Raw genomic sequence first — 6,000 nt, 5'->3', positions numbered from 1 at the left:
GTACAAGTTCCGTTGTTCCATAATAAGGAAATAATTTTATGTGTAAAGTTCTAATCCCTTGCTACTTTGTTAACAGTACATTGTTAACTCTATTAAGGTCCTCGCTCTTGTACACTTCGATTCAGTTTCAACTTATACACTCTACTATATATACAAAGTTTAATATTTTTGGCATTAGAGATTAACCATCAGGAGTATTCGCCCGTCGTTTACTTTCAAATTGCCATAACAACACATGTTGAAGTAAGTTTATATCCACTCAAAAGAGTAGGCTTAAATTGCTTTATATACGCAAGGGTAGATACTTTATCACTTTATCCAAATGGATAGATAAAAATTTTCCATTAAACTACAACTCATACAATGAAACATTTATTTATGAAACACTAAATCATGTATTTTATAGATAAATAATTTTAGTTGCACTCTATTTTTTGCTCTAGATAAAAAACTTGCCCGGAACGCTCCATTTGTACCACTGTACATATATAGGGCGTTCCAACGAACACTTGACTTCCCCTGTAAGTCAGAAACGGACGTATCACCGAACATTTCAAAGAACAGGTCAATTTTTATTTCTAGGGGGACTAATTCTAATATGGAAATCATACCCGAAACGCCACCCCCTTGCGGTCAGCAATTACCCTCCCTATTTTTCTCAATGGCATGGGGGTCGAGTGATACATTATTTGAAAAGTATTTTGTCCCTCTATTACCTCTGTAATTTTTTTCGGAATTGGTTCATTCGTTCTAAAGAAATGAACTTTAAACGTTCAAGCCAGTCTCGAATATACCTACACAGTATAGGTTGAATGGACTGACGCCTATCAGAAAACATCTACTCCTCTGGCTAATACCACGAAGGGCGTTGGATTATATCCGACAGACGTCTTCACAGAAAATTTCCTGCATATGCAATTGGCAAAACAACTGAAAGAGTCGACCTTCAATTTTGGAACGGGCACACTTGCAGACCGGTTTCGGGCTCATTAGCCACTCATCAGTGCAAGATAGTGGCCATCATCGATCTAAAGTCAATGATATTCCATAATTGAAAATCGGTATTCTTGCAGAGTATTTCTTTCCTCTTTCTAAGTTGGAGCGAACAACAAAATGTCACTCCACCTAGTGGACGAGGTACTAACCTAGTGCATATCCGTAATTTGCCCGATTCCTCTGAATAAGGAAGAAAAACTTTCTTATTAGTCAGTGGGCTATGCTTGAAGACTGGCAGTAAACAAATCTAAAGAAATGAACTTTAAACGTTCAAGCCAGTCTATGTGAAAATCCCTCATTTATTTAGATTTTTTTACTGCTAGTCTTCAAGCATAGCCCACTGACTAATGAGAAAGTTTTTCTTCCTTATTCAGAGGAATCGGGCAAATTACGGATATGCACTTGGTTAGTACCTCGTCCACTAGGTGGAGTGACATTTTGTTGTTCGCTGACTAATAATTGAGAAATCAAATGTTGAACGTTTTATTTAAGAAAAAACAGAAAATTCGCTGTCATTCATTTTAATGAGCAAATCAGCAAAAGTAATATCAATGGCAACACAATCAACGGATAAAGTGTTCAAAATGACCTCCATCTAGTTCCATACAATAATACAGTCTACTTTCGAAAGCATTCCTTAGGTACATTATTGAAGATATCCGGAGTCTGAAATCGGCATTCCCGAACAATTCTCTGTCGCAGGTCTTCTAAATTTGTAGAATTTCATTTAATTAGTAGTAAACGTTTTGAAATAGACGACACTGTTAGTTTTTTCTGCACTGGTAGTTTTTGTTGAATCTAGTTGTCGGAAAACAAAAAGTAGATAGTTGGCCACTGTCACTTCTTCACGAATTATTATTCAGTCATCTTTGTTCACTGTGTTCCAACATGGTTCATTCTACTGAAGAAAGAATAGAAATTGTTGCAACCTATTATCGAAATAATGAATGTGCTGAAGCTGCTGCAATCATCCAGACCACAACGTGGGCCATCAATACGTTAAACAGTTAATGGATAAGTTTCGAATTTCAGGTTCTGTTCACAACAGAAAACATTAAGTATCCCATCCTGTCAGAAATGACGGAGTTGAAGTTGCAGTTTTAGGACATGTACAAATGTATAATCGACAATCTATCAGACAAGTAGCTAGAGCGTCTGGTGTATCAGCTACTAGTGTTTTTCGGATTTTGAAAGCCTACAAATTCCATCTTTTCAAAATAAGGCTTTTTCAGGAATTAAACGAAGATGATCCTGATCGTCGACTTCAGTTTTGTGAGGTGTTCAGCGAGAAATTGACCAACAACCCAAACCTATCACACAATACATATGTTTTTCAGACGAAAGTTCTTTCATGTTGAATAGTGAAGTGAATAGACATAATTGTTGTTACTGGATCGATGTGAATATTTATTTGGTGATGGAAACACATTCGGTGAGACAGTTTTTGAAAGAACGTTTTCCAATGCGTTGGATCGGCAGAAGGGGTCCAGTGGAATGGCCAGCTAGATCATCAGATCTCACACCGATGGACTTCTTTCTGTGGGGACACCTGAAGTCGAAAATGTACTCTAATAAGCCTACAAATCTAGAAGACTTGCGACAGAGAATTGTTCGGGAATGCTGATTACTGACTCCGGATATCCTGAATAATGTACGGAACGCATTCGAGAGTACACTGTTTTATTGTATGGAACTAGGTGGAGGTCATTTCGAACAATTTATCCGTTGATTCTGTTTCCAATGTTATTATTTGTTGTTGATTTTCTCATTGAAATGAACGACAGCGAATTTTCTAGTTTTTTTTAAATAAAACGTTCAACATTTAATTTCTCAATAACGAATGATTCAATTTCGAAAAAAATTACAGAGGTAATAGAGGGACAAAATACTTTTCAAATAATGTATCACTCGACCCCCATGCCATTGAAAAAATAGGGGGGGTAGTTGCTAACCGCAAGGTGGTGAAGTTTCGGGTATGATTTCCATATCAGAATTAGTCCCCCTAGAAATAAAAATTGACGTGTTCTTTGAAATTTTCAATTACATGTCCGTTTCTGACTTACAGGGGAGGTTAAGTTTTTGTTGGAACGCCCTGTATATGTGATGGTTGTCAGACAAATTATTACGTATGGAGCAGTCACCTGGTGGCCAAAAGCTTTCCAGCAAATGGCTTCCTGGAATACAGAAACAAGTTTGTCTTACTACGCCTGGTGCCATCAGTATAATACCGTCAGTGGCCATAGAAATCATTCTATACCTATTTTCTCTCCACATCTTTATGGGGAGAGACAATAGATAGACAGCATACAGAATTGTTTATTGTCAATTGCCCCGCTGGGGCATGCACAAAGTATGGTAGTTTCACTCTCCCATCTGACCTGTAAGATCACTCAAAAAATTAGCTAATCGACTTCGTCAAGAAACTGAATTTATTTGCCTGAGTTTGAATAGGTGTGATCTACAATAAATCTGTACAGATTGCAGTGAATCTAAGTTAACCTAACCTTATTCTTGCTCTTTGGTGTTCATGAAAATTTCATGACGTTGCCGGAAACGTCAATTTCGGCCAGTGAACTGGATGTTTCTTGCAATAATTTTACTGAGTTTGATGCACTGCCAGCAGTTGTATCACTTTTCAGTATAAGCTTTGACACTGCGATTATTATAGCAAATGTGCCTTGAACGTGGAATTCTGCACCCGAAGATGACTTCCACCCCCCCTGCTTATGGAAAACTTCTTAAGCTGGATGTTTTCAAGGCGCAATGCAATGCACTCACTGTGATACGTTTTCTTGGGGTTCGTACCAATAAGTCTGAGAGCTAGTAATGTATTTCTATCATCTACATTTGTCACCCCCTTCTGATCGGCATGCTCATCACATATCTGTTATTGCCACACTCTAAAAGTATTACTAATGCAATATAATTCTAAACATCACCTTTATTAGCGAATACTACTCATCTGCAGTTTCTTTTTTAAGATTCTGTTAATCTCTTCGCTGTATATTAATTTTTTCAGAAATCTATAGTGTGACCCATTTGAAAGCGGGACACCTCCCTAAAATTTGCATCTTTCCTCCGATTCCGAAGAACTTTATTTTGAATTGTAGAGCTCAAAAAACTGTACTTTGGGATCAAATATAATTTTCTTTCTACAAAACCAAGGCCTGCTGCGAATATTTTTACAGGTTAAAATACAAGAAATCGTTATAGCGATTCTATTAGTAAAAATTTAAAATCACTATTGGACTGGACACCCTCCCAAATGGTGGTATACCAAACTTCATCAAAAGATATTCAATATTAATGATTCCGTGGCCGAATCAAAGAAATTTTAATTACGACTTAATTCAAGTATCTGATGAAAAGTAACATAAACATCAAGTTATCGTTGATAACTGTGGCAAATTACATAAACGAATCAACATATTCATTCTGATCAATTAATCATTGGACAAATTACACAATTGAAAAATAATATTCAACAAATTATTGTAGACAGAAACAGGAATGAACGTTCATCAAATTTTTGTTGTTTTAACCAATCCGCCATTCATTGCAATGCACTTGTCATACCTCCTTCTGAAATTCAATATAACTTTTCTCAGTTGTTTTGTTGTAATTTCTGCACAAGCTGCAGATATTCTGATGCGTAGTTCTTCTACTGACTGCGGTCTGGATTTGTAAACTTTTTGCTTCACAGTACCCCAAAGAAAAACATCTAGCGGTGTCAGGTCCGGTGATCTTGGCCGCCACTCAATGTAAGGATTATTTCAACCTATACATCGATTTCTATAATTATTATTCAGCCATTCTCTTACAATAACTGCATCATGTACAAAACTCATTTTTCAAAAAGTCTAAAAATATAATTCCATTCAGATTACTTCCGAAGAAAAAAGAACAGATTACATTATTTCACACCACACATTCATTTTATGGAAATATTGCCTTTTTGCGTTTATAACCCAATTAGGATCATCCGTAGACTAGTTCCTTGAATTTTGGTACTGGAGTACACAGTACTCCATTTGGTACTGGTAGATATGAAGGTTTATCACTAAACGAAATTGTTTTGAAGAAGTTTACATCATTCAAATATTTTCCTTGACCCTACAGAATTCTAATCTTCTTTCTTCATCTCCTGGTTCCAGACATTGTAAAATGTTTGGCTTGAATGGTTTAATTTCATTTTTTACAAGGCATCTCCTGATATTTTTCTAGGGATATTTGAATTCAAACTAGACGTTCGCAAGCCTGAATGAGGATTATTACGAAAATATTGCAATATTCGCACACAACCTGTTTCGTTAAAAACATAATTTATACAGTTCACAGTACTGCTGCTCACCGGAAGTTTATCAGGATGTCTGTTATGAAATTCTCTGGCAGCTTCTATTGCCGAAAGAGCATTATCTCCGACAAGACGCACACGTTCAATTTTATCTCGCCAACGGTGTTTCACGGCCAATTCACCAAGATTCAAAAAAACATTTGAGAGTTGTGCAGTTGACATTCTATCATGATACAATGTGAATGTTGATTCCACCACAGAATTATTAATATTGAATATTTTTCGATGAAATTTGGTATACCACAACAAAATATAGTTTTTTGAACTCTACAATTCAAAATAAAGTTCTTCGAAATCGGAAAAGAACTGCAAATTTTAGGGAGATGTCCCGTTTTCTGTATATATTTGGTTGTTGAATTTTTACTGTTTCATTAATAATAATAACAATAACACACTTTTTTTAAATATCATAATATTCGTTAACTGGTATAGTCGACTTTAAAATCGAATAATATGGTATTGATTATTTAGGTTATCTCAGGTAGGTACCTATTAGAGGTACCTGACCTTATCAGTATATATTTTAGTACTTTTAGTATTTTAGTACTTGTTATTGTAGTTACTTGAAAATGGTCTTAACCGAAACCGGTCGTAACAAATAATTAACTTAGTAGAAATTAGACAAAAGCTTTTTTTTATTCAATATGAAT

Source organism: Leptinotarsa decemlineata, unplaced genomic scaffold, assembly GCF_025532065.1.
Source record: "Leptinotarsa decemlineata unplaced genomic scaffold, Ldec_3_MD MMD2_tig00026299_RagTag_RagTag, whole genome shotgun sequence".
Classification (NCBI taxonomy): domain Eukaryota; kingdom Metazoa; phylum Arthropoda; class Insecta; order Coleoptera; family Chrysomelidae; genus Leptinotarsa; species Leptinotarsa decemlineata.
This window is presented reverse-complemented; position numbering follows the sequence as displayed.